General features: G+C 47.8%; 1 non-coding gene across 1 annotated transcript; it reads right to left on the reverse strand.

The window, feature by feature from the left end:
- Window positions 1-9949: 9949 nt before the first annotated feature.
- On the reverse strand, window positions 9950-10053 carry LOC112427117 (U6 spliceosomal RNA). The gene has a single exon (XR_003018593.1). It is a non-coding gene; the product is annotated as a U6 spliceosomal RNA (small nuclear RNA).
- Between the last annotated feature and the right edge of the window lie 13973 nt (window positions 10054-24026).

Consider the following 24026-nt stretch of genomic DNA (forward strand, 5'->3'; position numbering starts at 1 on the left):
CTGAAACTCCTGTTATTCAGATATTAGACTTCTTGGGCTGGATTAGCAATTTAAAAATCTTTTCTGCCCCTCATATTTTCCATCTGTCTGTTGAACTTTATATTTTTGTGATGTTTTTCTTTTCTTTTTTTGAGATGGAGTCTCGCTGTTTCACCTAGGCTGGAGTGCAGTGGCACAGTCTCAGCTCATTGCAGCCTCTGCCACCCGGTGTGTCCGGAGTTGGTTCCTTCTGGTGGGTTCCTGGTGTGGCTGAGTTCAAGAATGAAGCGGTGGACCTTCGCGGTGAGTGTTACAGCTCTTAAAGATGGCATGGACCCAAAGAGTGAGTGGTAGCAAGGTTTATTGTGAAGAGTGAAAGAACAAAGCTTCCAGAGGTGGAAGGAGACCTGAAGGGTTGCCAGGGCTGGCTGGGGGATGGCCAGCTTTTATTCCCTTATTTGTCCCCTCCCATGTTCCGTTTTTGTCCTATCAGAGTGCCCTTTTTTCAATCCTCCCTGCGATTGGCTACTTTTTTCTTTTCTTTTTTGACACGGAGTGTCACTCTGTCACCCAGGCTGGAGTGCAGTGGCCGGATCTCAGCTCACTGCAAGCTCCGCCTCCCGGGTCCACGCCATTCTCCTGCCTCAGCCTCCCGAGTAGCTGGGACTACAGGCGCTCACCACCATGCCTGGCTAATTTTTTGTATTTTCAGTAGAGAGGAGGTTTCACTGTGTTAGCCAGGATGGTCTCAATCTCCTGACCTCGTTATCTGCCCTCCTCAGCCACCCAAAGTGCTGGGAATACAGGCGTGAGCCACCGCACCCAGCTGCAATTGGCTACTTTTAGGATCCTGCTGATTGGTGCGTTTTACAGAGCACTGATTGGTGCATTTTACAGAGTGCTGATTGACACATTTTACAATCCTCTTGCTGGCTACAGAGTACTGATTGGTACGTTTTTACAGAGTGCTGATTGGTGCATTTTACAGTCCTTTTGCTAGCTACAGCGTGCTGATTCGTGCATTTTTACAGAGCACTAATTGTTGCATTTTACAATCCTCTTGCTAGCTACAGAGTGCTGATTGGTGTGTTTTACAATCCTGGCTACAGAATGCTGATTGGTGCATTTTACAACACTCCTGTAAGACAGAAAAGTTCTCCAAGTCCCCACTCCACCCACGAAGTCCAGCTGGCTTCACCTCTCACCAGGTTCAAGCAGTTCTCCTGTCTCAGCCTCCCTAGTAGCTGAGACTACAGATGTGTGCCACCACACCCAGCTAATTTTGTATTTTATTTATTTATTTATTTTTGAGACGGAGTTGGAGTGCAATGGTGTGATCTCAGCTCACTGCAACTCCACCTCCCAGGTTCAAGTGATTCTCTTGCCTCAGCCTCCTGAGCAGCTGGGATTATAGGCATGCACCACCACGCCCAGCTAATTTTTGTATTTTTAGTAGACAGGGGGTTTCATCATGTTGGCCAGGCTAGTCTCGCACTCCTGACCTCAGATGATCACCCAACTTGGCTTCCCAAAGTGCTGGGATTACAGGTGTGAGTCACCACACCTGGCCCACGTATTTATTTTCTAAAAACAGGTTTTTTTCTCTGTAGTTTCTCACTCTTTTATTTTTATTTACTTATCTACTTATTTAGAGACCGAGTTTTACTCTGTCACACTGGAGTACAGTGGTGCAGTCTCAGCTCACTGCAACCTCCACCTCAGCTTCAAATGATTCTCATGCCTCAGTCTCCTGAGCAGCTGGGATTACAGGCATGGACCACCACGCCCGGCTAATTTTTGTATTTTTAGTAGAGATGGGATTTCACCATGTTGGCCAGACTAGTCTCAAACTTCGGACCTCATGATCTGCCTGCGTTGCCTCCCAAAGTGCTGGGATTACAGGTGTAAGCCACCGCACATGGTCTCACTCTTTTATTAAAATATAAAATTCTGTTCTTGAATCATGGATGCACTACCTCCCTGGGTATATTCATAAGAGGATTTTTTTTTTTTTTAATGGAGTCTCGCTCTATCGCCCAGGCTGGAGTGCAGTGGTACGATCTCTGCTCACGGCAACCTCTGCCTCCTGGGTTCACGCTATTCTCCTGCCTCAGCCTCCTGAGTAGCTGAGACTACAGGCGCCTTCCACTACGCCCGGCTAATTTTTGTATTTTTAATAGAGATGGGATTTCACTGTGTTAACCAGAATGGTCTCGATCTCCTGACCTCGTGATCCGCCTGCCTCGGCCTCCCAAGGTGCTGGTATTACAGGCATGAGCCACCGCGCCTGGCCATAAGAGGCTTATTTTTAAAGCCTTTCTTTCCATGTGTGGTTTCTGCCTCATTCAAGCTCTTGTTTGTTTGTTTGCCTGTTAGTTTTGTTCTCTAGACTTGATATAAGAAGCTTTCCTCAAATGTGTGGTAATCTTTAACACTCCATTCACATTCAACAATGGGGAAAAATAGGATGGAGGATTTGCAGCTCTAGCCATGACAGAGAAACAAGAATTGGATTCAGCTTTGTGTTTTAGACAGCAATAATATTGTAGAAAATAGATGGAGTAAAACTGCAGAAATGTGACTTTGAAAGAAGAGAAATGCATGTGCTAAGTTCCTTATTAATCCTAGCTTTTTGCCCGGGAGAACTTTCCAAACAGTAAGCCAAAATTTAGCCGGGAGTGGTGGCATGCACCTGTAATCCCAGCTACTCAGGAGGCTGAGGCAGGAGAATCGCTTGAACCTGGGAGGCAGAGCTTGCAGTGAGCCGAGATTGCACCATTGTACTCCAGCCTGGGGGACAGAGCGAGACTCCATCTCAAAAAAAAACAAAAACAAAAACAAAAAGAAGAAAAAAAGAAAGGGTTAATAGAAACAAATCCAAAGATGACAAAGATTATAGAATTGGCAGCTAATGTTTTTTGACCAGCTGTCACAAGAAATTCAAGGATTTAAAGAAAAGCGTAGAAATAGTAAACAGATGGGGACTCAGCACAGACATGAAAGTGTGAAAAAGAAAAATTAGAAATTCTAGAACTAACAGATACAATATCGGAAATTAAAACTTCACAGGATGGACTTAGGAAAATCAATAGTGCAAAGAAAGGATTAGCAAATCTGAAGGCAGGTCAATAAAAACTATCCAATTTAAAGCCCACAGAGAAATACAAAAAGAATAGAGCTTTGGTGGTCTGCAGGGACATATCAAGCACTCTAAGCAAATGTAATCAGAGCCTTAGAAGGAGATATGTTATATTGGGGCAGAAAAATATTTGAAAAAATGGTTCCAAATTTTTTCTAATTTTGATAAGAATTGCAATCCATATATCCGAGAAGCTCAGTAAACTCCAAGCAGTATGAACAGACACCCCAGCCACATTAAAGTAGAATTGCTGAGTAAAAAAAAATAAAGAGAATATCTTGAAAGAAGTCAGAAGAAAAGGATGCAGTACATATAGGAAAACAACAGTAGGAATGACCGTGTTATTCTCACCAGAAATAACAGAACTCATAGAAAATGAAACAGCTCCTTTGAAGTTCTGAAAGAAAAAAAAATCTATTAATCAGAATTACACATCTATTGAAAATGCCATCAGAAATGAAGGTGAAATAAAGATATTTTAAATGAACAAAAGCTGAAATAATTTACTAACAGAAAATCTACATTACAAGAAATATTAAATAATTTTTCAGTATGAAGAGAAACAGTGCCCGATTGTCCGTTGTTTAATGAGTTGCCTTCAAATATTTGTCAAAAATTAGTTCTCCCAGTATATGTGCGTCTATTTCTGCACTCTGTTTTCCATTAATCAATTCTTTATTATGCCAATCCCACACAAGTCTGATTATATCGCTTTGTGATAAGTATTGAATTTAGGTAGTGTTACCCTTCTAACTTTGTTCATGTTTTTCAGAATGACTTTGGCTCTTCTAGTTGCTTTTAATTTTCATTTTTTTTCTTTCTTTCTTTTTTCCTGAGAAGCCTCTAATCTCTCGTAGGTGCTTTTAATTTTCTTTTCTTTTTAAAATTTTTAATTTTTTTTTTTTTTTTTTTTTTTTTTTTTTGAGATGGAGTCTCGCTTTGTCGCCCAGGCTGGAGTGCAGTGGCCGGATCTCAGCTCACTGCAAGCTCCGCCTCCCGGGTTTACGCCATTCTCCTGCCTCAGCCTCCCGAGTAGCCGGGACTACAGGCGCCCGCCACCTCGCCCGGCTAGTTTTTTGTATTTTTAGTAGAGACGGGGTTTCACCATATTAGCCAGGATGGTCTCGATCTCCTGACCTCGTGATCCGCCCGTCTCGGCCTCCCAAAGTGCTGGGATTACAGGCTTGAGCCACCGCGCCCGGCCTAAAATTTTTAATTTTTAATTTGTATTTATTTATTTATTTTTATTATACTTTAAGTTCTAGGGTACATGTGCACAATGTGCAGGTTTGTTACATATGTATACATGTGCCATGTTGTGACTTTTAGAAACAACTTTTCAATTTCTATATTTAAGAAAACCTACTGGATTTTAATTGGAACTGCATTAAATCTATGGATCAATTTGGGGAGAATTAATATGTTAATTTGCAATTCATTGTTAATATATGGGAATAAAATTGACTTTAGCACCTTGATCTGGTTGTATCCTGCAGTCTTGCTAAATTCATTTATTAGTTTCAGTAGCTTTTTTGGAGATTCCACCAGATATGTTCTAAAGTATATATACATTGTGGAGTGACTGAACCTAGATAATTAACATATGCATAATCTCACAGTGATTTTCTGTGGTGAGAATACATCCATTATGTTAGCATTTTTAAGATTACAATATACTGGCCGGGCGCGGTGGCTCAAGCCTGTAATCCCAGCACTTTGGGAGGCTGAGGCAGGTGGATCACCTGAGGCTAGGAGTTCAAGATCAGCCTGGCCAACACGTTGAAACCCCATCTCTACTAAAAATACAAAAATTAGCCGGGCATGGTGGCGTGTGCCTGTAATCCCAGCTACTCGGGAGGCTGAGGGAGGAGAAACGTTTGAACCTGGGAGGCAGAGGTTGCAGTGAGCCCAGATTGCGCCACTGCACTCCAGCCTGGGTGACAGAGTGAGACTCCATCAAAAAAAAAAAAAAAAAAAGACAGAAAGTGAAAAGACAACCCACAAAATGGGAGAAAGAAATTGCAAATCACATATCTCATAAAAACCTACTATCCAGAATATATATAAATTACTTCTTTTAGGAAATATCTATTCAGGTCCTCTGCCCATTTAAAAAACTGGGTTATTGTCTTGCTGTTGAGCTGTTTGAGTTCCTTGTATATTTTAGATGCCGACTTTGTAGCAGATGAGTAGTTTGCAAGTGTTCTCTCTCATTCTGGAGATTGTCTCTTCACTCTGCTGATTTTTTCCCTCGCTGTGCAGAAGCGTTTTAGAGCTGGGCGCAGTGGCTCACACCTGTAATCCCAGCACTTTGGGAGGCTGAGGTGAGCAGCCTGCTTGAGCCCAGGAGCTCAAGACCAGCCTGGGTAACATGGCAAAACTCTGTACCAAAAAGAAATTCAAAAAACAAAACTCAGCTGGGCATAGTGGCATGCACCTGTCCTCCCAGTTACTTGGGAGGCTGTGGTGGAAAAATCACCTGAGCCGACTAAGAAAGAAGAAAAGAGAAGAATCAAATAGACACAAAAAAAAATGATAAAGGGGATATCACCACTGACCCCATAGAAATACAAACTACCATCAGATAATACTATAAACACCTCTACACAAATAAACTTGAAAATCTAGAAGAAGGCCGGGTGCGGTGGCTCACGCCTGTAATCCCAGCACTTTGGGAGACTGAGAAGGGCAGATCACGAGGTCAGGAGATCAAGACCACCCTGGCTAACACAGTGAAACCCTGTCTCTACTAAAAATACAAAAAATTAGCTGGGCATGTTGGCGAGCGCCTGTAGTCCTAGCTACACGGGAGGCTGAGGCAGGAGAATGGTGCGAACCCAGGAGGTGGAGCTTGCGACAGAGCCAGACTCCGTCTCAAAAAAAAAAAAAAAAAGATAGAAGAAATGGATAAATTCCCGGATACATACACCCTCTCAAGACTAAACCAGGAAGAAGTCCAATCCCCGAAAAGAACCATAACAAGTTCTGAAATTGAGGCAGTAATTAAGAGCCTACCAACCAAAAAAAGCCCAGGACCAGATGGATTCACAGCCGAATTCTACCAGAGGTACAAAGAGGAACTGGTACCATTCCTTCCAAAATTATTCCAAGCAATAGAAAAAGAGGGAATCCTGCCTAACTCATTTTATGAGGCCAGCATTATCCTGTTACCAAAACCTGGCAGAGACACACACAAAAAAATTTTAGGCCAATATCCCTGATGAAAATTGATGCAAAAATCCTCAATAAATACTGGTAAACCAAATCCAGCAGCACATCAAAAAGCTTATCAACCACAATCAAGTCAGCTTCATCCCTGGGATGGCTGGTTCAACATATGCAATTCAATAAATGTAATCCATCACATAAACAGAACCAATGACAAAAACCACATGATTATCTCAATAGATGCAGAAAAGGCCCTCAATAAAATTCAACAGCCTTTCATGCTAAAAACACTCGATAACCTAGGTATTGATGGAATGTATCTCAAAATAATGAAAGCTATTTATGACAAACCCACAGCCAATATCATGCTGAATGGGCCAACACTGGAAGCACTCCCTTTGAAAACAAGCACAAGACAAGGATGCCCTCTCTCACCACTCCTATTCAACATAGTATTGGAAGTTCTGGCCAGGGCAATCAGGCAAGAGCAAGAAATAAAGGGTATTCAGATAGGAAGAGAGGAAGCCAAATTATCTCTGTTTGCAGATGACATGATTGTACATTTAGAAAACCCCATCGTCTCAGCGCAAAAACTCCTTAAGCTGATAAGCAACTTCAGCAAAGTCTCAGGATACAAAATCAATGTGCAAAAATCACAAGCATTCCTAAACACCAATAATAGACAAACAGAGAGCCAAATAATGAGTGAACGCCCATTCACAATTGCTATGAAGAGAATAAAATATCTAGGAATACAACTTACAAGGGATACAAAGGACCTCTTCAAGGAGAACTACAAACCACTGCTTAAGGAAATAAGAGCGGACACAAACAAATGGAAAAACATTCCATGCTCATGGATAGGAAGAATCAGTATCGTGAAAATGGCCACACTGCCCAAAGTAATTTATAGATTCAATGCTATTCCCATCAAGCTACCATTGACCTTCTTCACAGAATTAGAAAAAAACTACTTTAAATTTCATATGGAACCAAAAAAGAGCCCATTTAGCCAAGACAATCCTAAGCAAGAAGAACAAAGCTGGAGGCATCACACTATCTTGACTTTAAACTATACTACAAGTCTACAGTAACCAAAACAGCTTGGTTCTGGCACCAAAACAGATATATAGAACAATGGAACAGAACAGAGCCTTCCCAAATAACACCACACATCTACAACCATCTGATCTTTGACAAACCTGACAAAAACAAGCAATGGGGAAAGGATTCCCTATTTAATAAATGGTGTTGGGAAAGCTGGCTAGTCATATGCAGAAAACTGAAACTGGACACCTTCCTTACACCTTATACAAAAATTAACTCAAGCTGGATTAAAGATCTAAGCATAAGAACTAAAACTGTAAAAACCCTAGAAGAAAACCTAGCCAATGCCATTTAGGACACAGGCATGGGCAAAGACTTCATGACTAAAATACCAAAAGCAATGGCAGCAAAAGCCAAAATTCACAAATGGGATCTAATTAAATTAAAGAGCTTCTGCATAGCAAAAGAAGCTATGATCAGAGTAAACAGACAAACCTACAGAATGGGAGAAAACTTTTGCAATCGATCCATCTGACAAAGGGCTAATATCCAGAATCTACAAAGAACTTAAACAAATTTACAGGAAAAAAAAAAAAACATCAAAAAGTGGGCAAAGGATATGAACAGACACTTTTCAAAAGAAGACATTTATGCGACCAACAAACATTTGAAAAAAAGTTCATTATCACCAGTCATTAGAGACGTGCAAATCAAAACCACAATGAGATACCGTCTCACACCAATTAGAATGGCTATCATTAAAAAGTCAGGAAACAATAGATGCTGGAGAGGATGTGGAGAAATAAGAACGCTTTTACACTGTTGGTGGGAATGTAAATTAGTTCAACCATTGTGGAAAACAGTGTGGCGATTCCTCAAGGACCTAGAACTAGAAATACCATTTGACCAGCAATCCCATTACTGGGTATATACCCAAAGGATTATAAATCATTCTGCTATAAAGACACATGTACACATATGTTTATTGCAGCACTGTTCACAATAGCAAAGACTTGGAACCAACCCAAATGCCCATCAAGGATAGACTGGATAAAAGAAATGTGGCACATATACACCATGGAATACTATGCAGCCATAAAAAAGAATGAGTCCGTGTCCTTTGCAGGGACATGGATGAAGCTGGAAACCATCATTCTCAGCAAACTAACACAGAAAACCCAACACGACATGTTCTCACTCATAAGTGGGAGTTGAACCATGAGAACATATGGGCACAGGGAGGGGAACATCACACACTGGGACCTGTTGGGGATGAGGGGCAAGGGAAGGGATACATTAGAAGAAATACCTAATGTAGATGATGGGTTGATGGGTACAGCAAACCACCATGGCACTTGTATACCTGTGTAACAAACCTGCACGTTCTGCACATGTATCCCAGAACTTAAGTATAATAAAAAGAAAAGACACCCAGGAAGAACAAAAAATATAGAATTTACCATACTATATGGTTAACTACATGGTATGGTCATAGGCTGAGGGAAGAAATGTGAATTTACCATACTATATGGTTAACTACACGGTATGGTCATAGGCTGAGGGAAGAAATGTGAATTTACCATACTATATGGTTAACTACACGGTATGGTCATAGGCTGAGGGAAGAAATGTAACAGTGTGTCTGAATATACATTTTATATGCTTTTGAAATATTTTAGATACATACAAAAATAAAAGTAAATTTTAAAAAATCACCTGAGCCTGGAGGTCAAGGTGGCAGTGAGCTGTGATCACACTACTGCACTCCAGCCTGGGCAACAGAGTGAGACCCTGTCTCAAAAAAATAAAAAAGAAAAAAGAAACTTTATAGCTTGATGTAATCCCAGTTATCTATTTTTGCTTCTGTTGCCTATGCTTTGGGGGTTTTCTCAAAAACTCCTTACCCAGGCCAGTGCCATGGAGATTTTCCCCTACGTTTTCTTGTAGTAGTTTCATAATTTGGTACTTACATTTAAGTCATTAATTCATTTTGAGTTAATTTTTGTATATGGTGTGATCTGAGGGTGGGTTTAGAGTCTCAGTCCATGATTACTGGCCTGGAATATGGGATGTGGGGGTTTTCCCAGTGCTGGGCCTGGTATTGGGGTCTAAGGAAAAGTCCTTTGTTCACTTCCCTCTCTTCGTCCCCAGAGGATGGCATGTCTCTCAACTCTGTGCTGCCTGGGGCTGGGGAAGGATGATGTGGGTAATTTAAAACCGCCTATCCTACCCTCGCCAGTGTATAATTTCTCATTATGCTACAGCCAGGTACTGCGATCTCTCACCTGGTTTCCTGAGCTCGCGTGAAGATATTTTCAAGCATGAATAGTTGTTCAAATTGATGTTTCTGTGGCGGGACAATCACTGTAAAGTCCTATTTTGCCGTCTTGCTTCACTCCTATCCAGCAAAAGAGAGAATCTTCAAAGCATCACAAGAGAAGTAAACTTGTCACATATAAGGGATCCTCAATAAAATTAACAGCTGATTTCTCGTCAGAAACCGTGGAGGCCAGAAGGTTGGCATATTTAAAATGATGAAAGAAAAAAAACTGTCAACCAAGAATTATATATCCAAAAAACAATTCCTTAAAAAATTTGTAATTTAATTTTTATTTCTAATAAAATGAACACTTCACAAATTTGCATGTCATCCTTGCCCAGGGGCCATCCTAATCTTCTCTGTATCATTCCAGTTTTTAGTATATTTGCTACTGAAGCAAGGGAACTCAGAAAAACAATTCTTCAACCAATAATATTTCAAAGCCATTTCACAGAGAACAATCTCTTCAATAAATGATGCTGGGCTAGCCAGATATCCAAATGCAAAAAAATAAAGCTGAGGTCTTTCCTCACACTATAATCAAAAGGGACAAAGACCTAAGTGTAACAGTTAAAGGTATAAAACTCTTAGAGAAAACACTGGGGCAAATCTTAATGCCTTGGATTTGGCAATGGGTGCTCAGATGTCACCAAAGTCACATGCGATGTGACAATAACAATAGATAAATGTATACTTTATCAAGATTAAAAACTTTTGTGCATCAAAGAACACTGTCGGCCAGGTATGGTGGCTCACGCCTGTAATCCCAACACTTTTGGAAGGCCGAGGCAGGTGGATCACTTGAAGTCAGGAGTTTGAGACCAGCCTGGCCAACATGGTGAAACTCTATCTCTACTAAAAATACAAAAATTAGCCAGGCATGGTGATGCGTGCCTGTAATCCCAGTTACTCGGGAAGCCGAGGCACAAGAATCGCTTGAACCCAGGAGGTGGAGGTTGCAGTGAGCTGAGATCACGCCACTGCACTCTAGCCTGGTCGACAGAGCAAGACTCCTTCTCAAAAAAAAAAAAATAATAATAATAATAAATTAGCCAGGTGTGGTGGTGCACACCAATAGTCCCAGCTACTTGGGAGGCTGAAGTGGGAGGATCACTTGAGCCCAGGGGTTTGAGGCTGTAGTGAGCTATGATTATGTCATTGCACTTTAGCCTGGGAGACAGAATGAGACCCTGTTTCTTTTTTTGTGGGGGGGATGGAGTTTCGCTCTGTTGCCCAGGCTGGAGTGCATGGCACGATCTGCACTCACTGCAAGCTCCGCCTCCCGGGTTCACGCCATTCTCCTGCCTCAGCCTCCCGAGTAGCTGGGACTACAGGCGCTGCCACCATGCCCAGCGAATTTTTTGTATTTTTAGTAGAGATGAGGTTTCACTGTGTTAGCCAGGATGGTCTCAATCTCCTGACCTTGTGATCCGCCCACCTCGGTCTCCCAAAGTTCTGGGATTACAGGCGTGAGCCACCGCGCCCAGCAAGACCCTGTTTCTTAGAGAGAGAGAGGGAGAGAGAGTGAGAGTGAGAGAGAGACAGAGAGAGAGAAAATGTGAAAAGACAACCCTCAGAATGGGAGAAATTGCAAATCACATATCTGATAAAAAATCTACTATCCAGAATATATAAAGCACTATTATTACTATTATTATTATTAGTAGTAGTAGTAGTATTTTGTATTTTGAGTAGTAGTATTTTGAGAGGGAGCTTCACTGTTGTTGCCCAGGCTGGAGTGCGATGGTGCGATCTCGGCTTACCACAACCTCTGCCTCTCGGGTTCAAGAGCTTCTCCTGCCTCAGCCTCCCGAGTAACTGGGATTACAGGCATGTGCCAGCACGCCCGGCCAATTTTTTTTTTTGTATTTTTAGTAGAGATGGGGTTTTCCATGTTGGTCAGGCTGGTCTCGAAGTCCCAACCTCAGGAGATCCGCCCGCCTGGGCCTCCCAGAGTGCTGGGACTACAGGCGTGAGCCACCGCATTTGGTCGTATAAAGCACGGTTACAACCTAACCACAATAAAGACATACAACCCAACTTAAAAATGGACAGAATTTGAGTAGACATTTATTCAAAGAAGACACACAAAGAGCCGACAAGCACGTGAAAAGATGCTCAGCATCACTAATCATCAGGGAAACGCAAATCAAAATCACAATGTGATACCAGTTTACAACCACCACGATGGCGTGACAACAGAAATTAACAAGTGTTGACAGTGTCTTAGTCCCTTATGCTGCTGGAACACGACTCTGTGGACTGGGTAATTTGTAAACAACAGAACTTTATTTTCTCAGAACTCTGGAGGTTGGGGAGTCCAAGATGAAGGCTCCAGCAGACTTGGGGTCTGGCGGGGGCTGCTCCCTTTGCTTCCAGGATGGTGCCCTGTTCCTTCATCTTCTGGAGGGGAGGAGCACTGTGTTCTCACAGGAAACAGAGAAGGGGTGGAAAGACGAGGCTCCTAGCAGGAAACCCTGGCACATCCCATCTCCCTCAGTCTCTTCGCTGAGTCCCTCTCTAAGGGGCCTGGAGGGATGGACCATGTACCTGTTGGGAAAAGAGAACTCTGTCAGCCTTTAGGGCCACACTTAAATGGGACATGAGGGCCCAGCACCCTGAGGGTGGGGCTTGACATCAGATCCTGGGTCGATAATTGAGGAGGCTGGCAGTGGGCGGTGCAGTGACTTGCGCAAACCTGTAAGTGTTCAGCCTCAGTTTCCTATCTAAGAAGCCACAGTTGATACTGGAGAGAGAGAGAGAGAGAGATGACCTGGGCTGATTTCCCCCGGCAGCCTAGCCCCAGAGACACAGATCTGGGTTAGTATCTCAGTTTTACACGTAAAACCTTAGTAAACCTTTGTAAAGTTACCACTCCCTTGGAGCCTCAGCTTTGCCGTCTGTAAAATGAGGACAGTAATACCTACAGAAGACTATAGTGAAGGAAAAGTGAAGAAATATTTTATACTGCGCTGCATTCCCCAAACATTTTGAGGCAGCGAGATGATGTATGCAGAGGACCTGGACCAGTAAACCTCCTTTGCTGTGTTCCCTCTCCCGCCGCATCCCTTCCCTTCTTCCCTCCCACGCTGCCTTCATGACCTCACCTCTTTCCCGCCCGCGATTTCAGGAAAGGGTCTGATAACCCTATCCTATGCAGAAAGCCGGTCTGTGTGCAAGCCCAGGGCCCCAAGACTGGCAGAGAGGAATGGGGGGAAGACAGGGTCTCCCCAGGGCCCCCGACAACCGGCTTTGCCCAGTGTCAGCCTGGCTGGGTTTCCACCAGGTGTTCAGGGGTCACTCCAGGTCACAATCCATTTGCACTGAAGTTGTACGCGTGGCCACGGCAGCACGGTGCCAGCTTGCAAACACACCCTGACCCCGCCCCCTGCTTCCTAGCGGACCTGCCTCTCTCCCGATCCAGCCACCACACTCACCTCTCCAGGCTCCCCGCTGGCCAGGCCCCAGCGCACATGCCTTCACACAGCTGTAATCACAGCACCTTTCCAGCTGCTTGCGCAGACTTCCAAGTTGCGACACAGCCCTCGGAACTTTGCTTTCCAGTGCCATCAAGCCAAAGCACGTAACTCCAGAGCCACACCCTTGCTGTGAGTGGCTTTCCCTTCTTTCGGGTTATTTCATTAGGGCAACTCCCAGCAGTCAGAGTCTCGAGCTAGAGAACATGAATATGCGTATGGTTCTCGCTGCTTATTGCCAAATTATTTTCCCACAGGCTTGTATGCTTTTGCCATGAATAAATGAATAGACTGGTTTTACTATAGCATTACTGCCATTGATTCTTTTTCTTTTCTTTTTTCTGAGACAGAATCTCACTCCGTCACCCAGGCTGGAGTACAGTGACGTGATCTCAGCTCACAGCAACCTCCACCTCCTGGGTTCCAACAATCCTCCTGCCTCAGCCTCCCAAGTAGCTGGGATCACAGGCGTGCGGCCACCATGCCGGCGAATTTTTATATTTTTAGTAGAGATGGGGTTTCACAATGCTGTCAGGGTGGTCTCGAACTCCTGACCTCAAGTGATCACCACTCCTCAGTTTTTCGAAGTCCTGAGATTACAGACATGAGCCACTGCACCTGGCCTCATTGATTCTTATCATTAACTTTTCAAAAATTTTGCAAATAGCTTTTTGTGTGTGTGTGACACGGTCTCACTCTGTCACCCAGACTGGAATGCAGTTGCACAGTCATAACACCCTGCAGCCTTGACCTCCTGGACTCAGGTAAACCTCCTGCCTTAGCCTCCTGAGTATTTGGGATTGCAAATACCTTTATTTTTGTTTCTATAAATAAAAACTGCTTGTCAAAATGTTCTTACACTATAGACAAATAGGAAGGCCTCTGGCAAACAGATATGTTACACCAAATAACCATACGTTTTTGGTCTGCCATCATAGCTCTTCCTAAAAAGCAAATCCCATGTTATCCCTGTGTACTTCGTACGGACGTTTTTCCTGCACGATTGTAATGATATTGTGACACTTAGTGGCCAGGAAGTCTTCGATGTCATCTAATACCCTGGCCATAGTCGCACTTCCCCATTGCTTGAAAAATAAAGTCTCTTTTCATGTCTTTTGTTCAAATAGAATCCAAACAAAGGTCACCCATATTTGGGTGTTGTGCTTCTCAATTATCTTTTAACCGAGAGCGCCCCCTCCTCCCTTCTCACCATTGGCTTGTGGCACGAGCTGGTTTAGCTGTCCCGCAGAGGGACCCTCCCTCCCAATCTGGGCTGCCTTTAGTGTCGTTTACTGGCACCCTCCATCCCCTTCCTCCTTGAAACTGGAAGTCAGCTGTAAAGCGAGTGCGTAGGATTCACACTCAGCTTTTTTGGCAGAAAGTCTCAGAGGCGGGCTGGGAGCATTCTCACACATTCCTTTTGGAGGCACGGGGCATCTGGCTGCTCCTGTCTTGGGGATACAGTCAACGGCCCCTCCAAGGTACCTGTCCCCATCGACATTCTAGGTGTTTATCAGTGCCTATGGCTCAGCAGTCAGCAAGGATCTACTCCTCAGCTCAGTGCTCTGGGGGGCTGTGATTCCATCATTCGCTATTCATTGACTTTCCAGTTGAAAATAAATCTGGAAAGAGGAAGGAAGCTGGCGTTCATGGTGCACCTTCTAATGTGCTGGCTCGGTGTCTGATGCTGTGCTGTACTGTTTTATTTACCTATTTAATTTATTTGTTTTATTTGTTTATTTTAGACAGAGTCTCGCTGTTGCCCAGGCTGGAGTGCAATGGCGTGATCTCAGCTCACTGCAAACTTCCCCTCCTGGGTTCAAATGATTCTCTTGCCTCCCGAGTAGCTGGGATTACAGGCATGAGCCACCACGCCCAGCTAAGTTTTGTGTTTTTTGTGGAGACGGGGGTTTCACCACGTTGGCCAGGCTGGTCTCGAACTCCTGACCTCAGGTAATCTGCCTGCCTCGGCCTCCTAAAGTGCTGGGATTCCAGGCGTGAGCCAGTGCACCTGGCTGTTATATTTAATCTTCAGAACAGCAGGGCGAAAAAGAAAATTGATAGGATCACGACAGAAATCACAGCCGATAACACGGGCTGCCTCATCTCTTCAATCCCACCCTCGTGGCAGACTGTGTGTTAGATCCCTGATTTACCAGCAAAGAGAGCAAGGCTGGGATCCAGTACTGACAGGCCCCAGGGCACAGAGCCAGCAGAAGGCGGGACGGCTAGCACAGGTTTCTTCCCTTCTGCAGCCAACCTCCTTTCTGCACGGGCAGCGGTGGGCTCACGGCCCGCCTCAGTGCTGACTGCCCTCAGGTAGTGCCAACCCAGACGGGGTCTGTGTGTACACAGGCCCACCTAACGCTGCCTTTAGAACTGTCTGCTACAAAGACACGAGCATGACCAACAGTGTCCTTGGTTCAGCAGATGTTTATTCGCCCCGGTCCCTGCTCTTCAGAGTCCCTGTGCAACGTTGAGGCCAGTCCGGGAGTCCATGGGCTGTCCCTCGGAGGTGGCCAGGGAGGCTCACCTGGAGATGGAGCTGTGGGGGACACTGGCGTGGAGATGGGGCTGGGGCCAGGCAGTGCAGGAGACAACCAGGCTGTGTAGAGGGTGAGCGGCCATGGAGCTTCCAGGCAGCCCAGAATAACGGAGGAGGAATCATCTAACTCCTAGGAAGGTGTCTTAGTTCGTTCAGGCTCTGCCACTGCAAAATGTCACAGATTGGAGGGTTTATCAACAACAGAAACTGATTTCTTGGCCGGGCGCGGTGGCTCACGCCTGTAATCCCAGCACTTTGGGAGGCCGAGGTGGGCAGATCACGAGTTCAGGAGATCGAGACCATCCTGGCTAACACGGTGAAACCCCGTCTCTACTAAAAATACGAAAAATGAGCCGGGCGTGGTGGCGGCGCCTGTAGTCCCAGCTACTCGGGAGGCTGAGGCAGGAGAATGACGTGAACCCAGGAGGCGGAGGTTGCAGTGAGCCGAGATCGCGCCACTGCACTCCAGCCTGGGCGACAGAGCGAGACTCCGTCTCAAAAAAAAAAAAAGAAAAAGAAAGTGATTTCTCACAGTTCTGGAGGCTGGGAAATCCAAGGTCAGGGCACCAGTAGGTTTGATGTCTGGCAAGGGCCTGCTTTCTGGTTCTCTAGCTGTGTCCTCCCATGGCAGAAGGGGCAAGGGCCCCCTTTTATAAGGGCAATAAATTCCATTCATGAGGGCTTCATCCTGTGACCTAATAACCTCACAGAGGCCCTCCTAACACCCTCACTTTGGGGCTTATGCCTCCATATATGAATTGACGGGGTTGGGGACAAACATTCAGTCTACAGCAGATGGGAGCTGCAGAATCTTACCCAGAACCTCCACATCATCAGCGGGAGGGAGAGAGCACCAGCTGTCTCTTCACACGGGGAACACGCAGCCATCAAAAGAACAACAGGGGCCACACACTGGTGGAGGTTTCACTCAGCAAGACAGGCGAACAGTGAAAAAGTCAAAGGGGCAGAGAGCCATGTGGACACATCGTGCGCTTTGTGACATACTCATAGGAATTTTTTTTTTTTTTTTTTTTCTTAAGACAGAATCTCGCTCTTGTCACCCAGGCTGGAGTGCAGTGGCGTGATCTTGGCTCACTGCAACCTCTGCCTCCCGGGTTCAAGTGAGTCTCCTGCCTCAGCCTCCCGAGTAGCTGGGATTACAGGTGTGCACCGCCACACCCAGCTAATTTTTGTATTTTTAGTAGAAACAGGGTTTCACCATGTTGGCCAGACTGGTCTGGAACTCCTGACCTCAGGTGAACCTCCCGCATCAGCCTCCCGAAGTGCTGGGATTACAGGCGTGAGCCACCATGCCCAGCCAATAGAAACTCTTTTTTTTTTTTTTTTTTTTTTTTGTGAGACGGAGTCTTGCTCTGTCACCAGGCTGGAGTGCAGTGGCACGATCTCGGCTCACGGCAAGCTCTGCCTCCTGGGTTCACACCATTCTCCTGCCTCAGCTTCCTGAGAAGCTGGGACTACAGGCGCCCGCCACCACCCTTGGCTAATTTTTTGTATTTTTAGTAGAGACAGGGTTTCACCATGTTGGCCAGTCTGGTCTGGAACTCCTGACCTCAGGTGACCCACCCACCTCAGCCTCCCAAAGTGCTGGGATTACAGGCGTGAACCACCGCACCCAGCCAGAAACTCTTTATCCATGCTGCAGGTGGGCGTCAACACAGGAAAGGCCTGCAAGGAGAGGGAGCAAGCTGAAACCGCTGTTACCTGGGGCCTAGGATTTGGGCAGGGGGCGGGGGGCAGTTAATTGTTCATATATGTAAGAAAAATGAATTCATGGATTACTTGGATATTTAAAACTAATCTAACAATACAAATGGAAAGTGGTTCTGAGGCTACGTGGAAGCTGCCAAAGCTCAGGGACACTTCCAGGCACAGAAGGAAGGCAGCACAGACAGGCCTCTGGGAGCCAGGTCATGGCTATCATCCAGGCACGGAAGAATACAGGAGGAGACACGTGCGTAGCTCCCAGCACCAGGCCAGGCCCACAGTGGGCCCTTATGCACAGTGGCTGGGGCCACCGTCCTGGGCAGTCTCTCCCTGGCCTGCCTTTGTTTATTTTATTTTAATTTTTTGTTTAGAAATGGGATCTTGCCATGTTGCCTAGGCTGGTCTTGAACTCCTGGGCTTTAAGTGATCCTCCCACCTTGGTCCCCCAAAGTGCTGGGATTACAGGTGTGAGCCACCCGGCCCGGCCTCCCTGGTTTTCCTTTGACTGATGGGGGTGGGGACCAGCTGGGACCCTGGGGGTCAGACTCCAGCTAGCTGTGTGCTGACGATTCAACCCTGTTCTGTGGAGCCTTGAAGTCCTGGGCCTGAGGCTGCCCCTGGCTGGTGGTGCGGGCCTGAGGCTGCCCCGGGCTGGTGGTGCCAGGCCAGAGGCTGCCCTGGGCTGGTGGTGCCTGGCCGTTGGCTTCCCCGGAAGTCTTGCTCATCCAGGCCTGGTCTGTGGTCACTCCCCCAGCTCCAAAGCCCCTCAAGGTCAAGGCTGGAGGGAGAGGAGGTGCTACCGTCCTTAACACAGCACCATCACCTTCGTCAGAACGCTCAGACCTGGCCAAGCGGACGGAAGGGCCTTTGCTGGGGGTAGAGCCTGGGGAAAACTTTCTTCCCTCAAAAGATGGAGAAACGCCCAAGAGGCCTCTTTGCTCCTGCTTTGTGCTCTGGACCCCGGGCTCTGGAGGGCCAGGGCGAGGCCGACTAACCAGACACAGCTGAAAAGCAGAAGAGAAAAGAGAGCCCAGGTCCTCAGCACGTTGCTGGGCAGCTGAGCAGCCCGATACTGAAATCCTGTTCCACTCACATCGCCGGGCAGCTGGGCAGCCTGATACTGAAATCCTGTTCCACTCACTGCTGCCGTTTAGCATGTAGGGTGGGCATTCTGTTCCTCATAGCGAAATTGCCCTGCGGAGAAGCAGTACAAACTGAAACCCTGCCAGCAGCGTGCCAGTGTGCCGCCTCCTGCAGCCTTTCCTGGAGAGGGCTCTGTCCAAAACCCTTGATGAGAGGGCGAGGAGGATGCGATCTTGGGAAAAGGTCAAATGCCCTGACTCGGGCCCCTGGCCTGCCTCCCTGGCTGTGAAGCTGTGTGGACACTGTGGTGGACGCCCTACCCAGAGCCCAGGCCTGCCCTAAGGCCACACGACACTCCCCATCTCTCTCTGCAGGGCAGGCCAGGCCTGGGGTGCTGGGGAATGGATGCCCCCGGTAGAAGTGGGTGAGGAAATACCCCGTCTTCTTCCACTCAGAGGGACCCCTCGAGGTGTGAGCCTCCAATTCTCTACAAGATTCCAGGGGACAGAGCCTCAGTTGCTCCAGGGTAACTCGACACATTCTCATGGCCTTCCCCCCGCTTCCCTGCCTCCCTTCCCCAAGCCCCCACAGTGTTTCCAGGGAACTTGCACCCAAATAACCTACTTTCAGCACCCTGTTAACTACTTGCACGTACATCCTCATTTCAGAGTCTGTTTCTGGGGATCCCAACTGAGACAGCAACCTCAGGCAAGCAACATCCCCATTTGTGCCTCAGTATCCCCATCTGTAAAGGGGGGATAATCATGAGGGCTGATGCCCAAGTGCCAATGCCTCCTGCTTCAGGTCACAGCACCCCACTCATCTGGGGGACTCGCCATGCCCCATGCTCAGTTTTAGTGGCACTTTCCATCCTGGTGCCCAGGCCTCCCTAGGCCCAGAGGAGCAAGGCCCAACTAGGGCAGCCCACCTGGGCTATGAGCCCTGCAAGACGGGCAGTGAGGACAGACAGACGGCTCCGTGCCCTGGTGTGGCTGCCCATGGTGCCCCCCTGCTCACCTCTCAGCCCCCACTGCAGCAGGTCTGGCTTCTGCTCTGCCCGGCCCTGGTCTCAAGCCTTCCTGCCCATTCCAAAGGCTGCCCCTTGGCCTTCCATCACCCGGTCCATGCAAGCAAGCCAGGCTCCTGTGGACGGAAACAAATCCTGGTCCCCACTTCCTCTCTCCCCAGCTCTCTGCATTTCCAGGGGTCTCCAGGAGCATCTTTCATGTGTCTGATGTAACGTGTGTGGCACCCTTGTCTCCTGCCAGTGGGGGGCAGTGCCATGTTGCAACCCCCATTTCCATTTCCGGTGCCTTCACTAGGTACCTGAAACATGGGAAGCACGCACTTTACCCAGAGCATGTTTTGTAGACAGTGGCTCGGCCTCTGCCTCTCCCCACAGGGACCCAGAAACCAGCCCCAAGTGGGGTTCCCTGCACCCCTGCATCCTCCACCCCCTTCATTTCTATCCTCCCACTCTAAGCATCTACCCTCACAGCAACCACAAAAAAAAAAAAAAAAAATGCAAATAAGGGCTGGGCACGGTGGCTCACACCTGTAATCCTAGCACTTTGGGAGTCTGAGGCAGATGGATTGCCTGAGCTCAGGAGTTTGAGACCAGCCTGGGCAACATGGTGAAACCCTGTCTCTACTAAAATACAAATAAAAAAAAAAAATTAGCCTGTAGTCCCAGCTACTCGGGAGGCTGAGACAGGAGAATGGTGTGAACCCGGTAGGTGGAAGTTGCAGTGAACCGAGATCACGCTACTGCACTCCAGCCTGGGCGACAGAGCGAGACTCTGTCTCCAAAAAAAAATAAATAAATAAGACAGGAACCCACACAAGTCAGTGCACGGGGTCAGGGCTACTGACTCAGCAGTTCGGCTGCATCCTGGTCTGGGCTCATCCTAGATGACCCACGAGGTGCACAATTGAACAACACAGAGGGGCACATGGAAGTTGCTGGACACATGACTGCCATCAACAGCCACTTCTCCAACGACTCTACCTGCTCCCTCCAGCACCCCCAGGTCCCCACCCATCCATTAATGCAACACAAGAGGTGGGAAAATCATGGAGAAAAGAGATTGCCTCAATAGGGGATAACCAAGTAATCTGTGGGACGGCCATGTCATGGAAGACTAGGCAGCCTGGAAGAAGGGACTAAATGCGAACAAACTCACTGGGAGGAATTCCACAGTGAACTTCTAACCAGGATGCAGAGAAGTAACCAGAATACCCCAAAACAAAACCAACAAGAACTCCATGCGCGTGTGAATGGTTAATGAATGTGGAGAGCAACGTAGGGAAGGTTATACAGCACGAGGTTAGAAATAGATGCCTGGAAGGGCCGGGCACGGTGGCTCATACCTGTAATCCCGGCACTTTGGGAGGCTGAGGCGGGTGGATCATGAGCTCAGGAGTTTGAGACCAGCCTGGCTAACATGGTGAAACCCCGTCTCTACTAAAAATACCAAAATTGACCGTGCACGGTGCCCATGCCTGTAATCCCAGCACTTTGGGAAGCCGAGGCAGGCGGATCACGAGGTCAGGAGATCGAGACCATCCTGGCTAACACAGTCAAACCCCATCTCTACTAAAAATAAAAAAAATTAGCCGGGCCTGGTGGCAGGTGCCTGTAGTCCCAGCTACTCGGGAGGCTGAGGCAGGAGAATGGCAGGAACCTGGGAGGCAGAGTTTATAGTGAGCCGAGATGTCACCACTGCACTCCAGCCTGGCGACAGAGCGAGACTCTCTCAGAAAAAAAAAAAAAAAAAAGGAAAGAAATAGATGCCTGGAGCAGGAGGGAGAAGAGGGAGGAGGGAGAGAAAAAATAAGAGCAGGAGCCAGGAGTCTTTGAGGAACAATATCCTACCTCGGTACAATGCCTCCATGGACCGCTAGTGGCTCAGCCAGGACCCGTAGCTGTGCAGGGGCCCTGCCCCACAACCCAGGTGGGACAGGTGAGCAGCTGCTTCAGATCCTTTCCAGGACTGCATAGGTGAGGGAGGGGCCTCAAGACAGATCCAGGCCACACGCAAACCCTTTCTATTCGCTTATATATAAATATATCTAGTAAAGTATAGAGAATTCTAATTTAAAATAATGTCTCTATAAATGTGTCAATGAACATATTGTACAAAAAAATTTTTAATTAGTTTCCTGTCATTTTAGGGATCTGATCCAGACTGCCTAATGCAGAGCCAGAGGTCCTCCCACTGGCCCCCATGATCTGCCCAGTCCCTCCTCCCCACATCGGTGCTCAGACACAGCACTGGCGGTGCTCCGGCACTCAGACGCAGGACTGGTGGTGCTCTGGACAAGCCCAAGGAGGGAGCCCAGGCCATCCTGGTCATGGGGCCCCAGCTGGTCACGCAGCTCAGTTCCAGCAGACAATGGGGGCTGCTTGCCTCCCTTTCCCCAGAGAGTCCCAAGGCTGTGCTGCCTGGGGTACCCATCAGGGCAACCATATGTAAGGAGGTGGGATCCCTATGGCTCAACCCCAGCGCATCAAATCCCTTTGTCATCATTGACTTCAGTGACATCATCACCACCATCATCATCTTCATCATGATTGTCATCCTGTTGTCATCGCCATGATCAGGGCAGGGGCAATAACGATGCTGATGATGCTGCAGGCATCTGCTCGCCTAATCTCTTTTGATCTGCACAGTGACCCTATGACTTATGTGTTGCTATTTCTGTATTACAGATTAAGAAACTGAGGCTCATGCTGGGGGCAGGGCAAGGTCACCTGGCTCCATGGAAGGGTCTCTGACCCCGTGGGTTGTAGACCTGGGCATTCCCTCTGGTGTGGAGTCCTTCTTCTCTGCTGCACCTGGAATGGCCTCACGGCCCCAGGCTGCCACCTCTCATGGCAGACGGGCCTGATGATGTCCAAGAGCTCATCTGCTAGCTTTCCAGGCGTGCCAAGACAGGGACTGGGGGACCACGGAGAGGGCTGGTTTGAGGCAAGATGGGGCATTCAGGTGACCTAGGAGTCCGGAGCAGTGTCTGGCCCTGGCCACCAAGAGGGAAGAGCCACGCTCCCCATCACGGGTGTCGCAGCTCCTAGGGTTACGGCCACACCACCTGCTCCCAGTCTAAAACAAGCTCGCTCAGGCTCAGGCTCGGGCTCAGGCTCACCGCATGGGGGAAACTGGCAGAGTCCTGATTTCCCCACCATGCTGCCTTCCCCACCACACCACCTCTTCCACTGTCCTGATTTCCCCACCATACTGACTTCCCCAGTGCTTGCTGTGCTGTGTGTCACCCCAGGGGGCCTCACCACTTGAGACTGCCAATGTAACATGCCCCTCCTGGTGCCACCCTGTGCTAAGCATGTCACCCACATTCTCCCTGGCTCCTCCCAGCAGCCCTGGAGCCAGCCCTGCCTGCATTCTCCATCAACGGTCTGGGGAACAGTGGCTGAGGGTTAGAAAGCTGCCAGGATTTGGCCGGGCACGGTGGCTCATGCCTGTAATCCCAGCACTTCGGGAGGCCGAGGTGGGCTGATCACGAGGTCAGGAGTTCGAGACCAGCCTGGCCAACATGGTGAAACCCCATCTCTACTAAAAATACAAAAATTAGCCAGGCGTGGTGGCGCGTGCCTGTAGTCCCAGCTACTCGGGAGGCTGAGGCAGAAGAATTGCTTGAATCTGGGAGGCGGAGGTTGTGGCGAGCCGAGATCACAGCACTGCACTCCATGTGGGCAACAGAGTGAGACTCTGTCAAGAAAGACAGACAGACAGACAGACAGAAAGAAAGAAAGAGAAGGAAGGAAGGAAGGAAGGAAAGAAAGGAGGGAGGGAGGGAGGGAGGGAAGGAAGGAAGGAAGGAAGGAAGGAAGGAAGGAAGGAAGGAAGGAAGGAAGGAAGGAAGGGGAAAAGAAAAGAGAAAAGAAGAGAAAAGAAAGAAAAGAAAAGAGAAGGAAAAGAAAAGAAAAGAGAAAGCTGCCAGGATCACACAGGTAGGAAGTAGGGAAGGTGTTATTCAAACCCACACCCAAGCCACTTTGGCAGAATAGTGGATCTCTTTCTCTGTACTTCCTGCTCCCTGCCTATCCCCTGTCCAGGAAGCTTTCTATCCTCACGTCCCTTGGAGGAAGGTGCTTCCTGGAGAAACGCCTGGAGGAAGGCACAGAGCAGAGCTGGGTGCTTGCCGGGAGGCCTTAGAGATCCATGGCTTGGATCATCCATCGCTCTCACAGGAGAAGCTTTTAGGTACAAGAGACAGGGTGTGTTGAATTCCAAAGGAGAGAGTGAGCTTTTGGTTGGCATGATGCTGGGACAGCCAGGTTCCCCGGGCAGGTGTGGGGCCTCCCAGGGCTGGGCAAGTACAGCTGAGACGAGCCTGTCTGAGCCGCTGAGAAAGGACCCTGCTTTCAACTAACTCCTCCCACCTCTTGAGGGTGAGGCAGGCCCAGGATCCAGAAAGGCTCAAGGGACCCAGAATAGAGAGTATCTTCCCAAGTAGCCCCAGGAGCCAGGACTCCACTAGGAAGACCAGGTCTAGCACCACAGGCTAAAGTGCAGCAAATCCCCG

Source organism: Macaca nemestrina, chromosome 6 (assembly GCF_043159975.1).
Source record: "Macaca nemestrina isolate mMacNem1 chromosome 6, mMacNem.hap1, whole genome shotgun sequence".
Taxonomy (NCBI): Eukaryota; Metazoa; Chordata; class Mammalia; order Primates; family Cercopithecidae; genus Macaca; species Macaca nemestrina.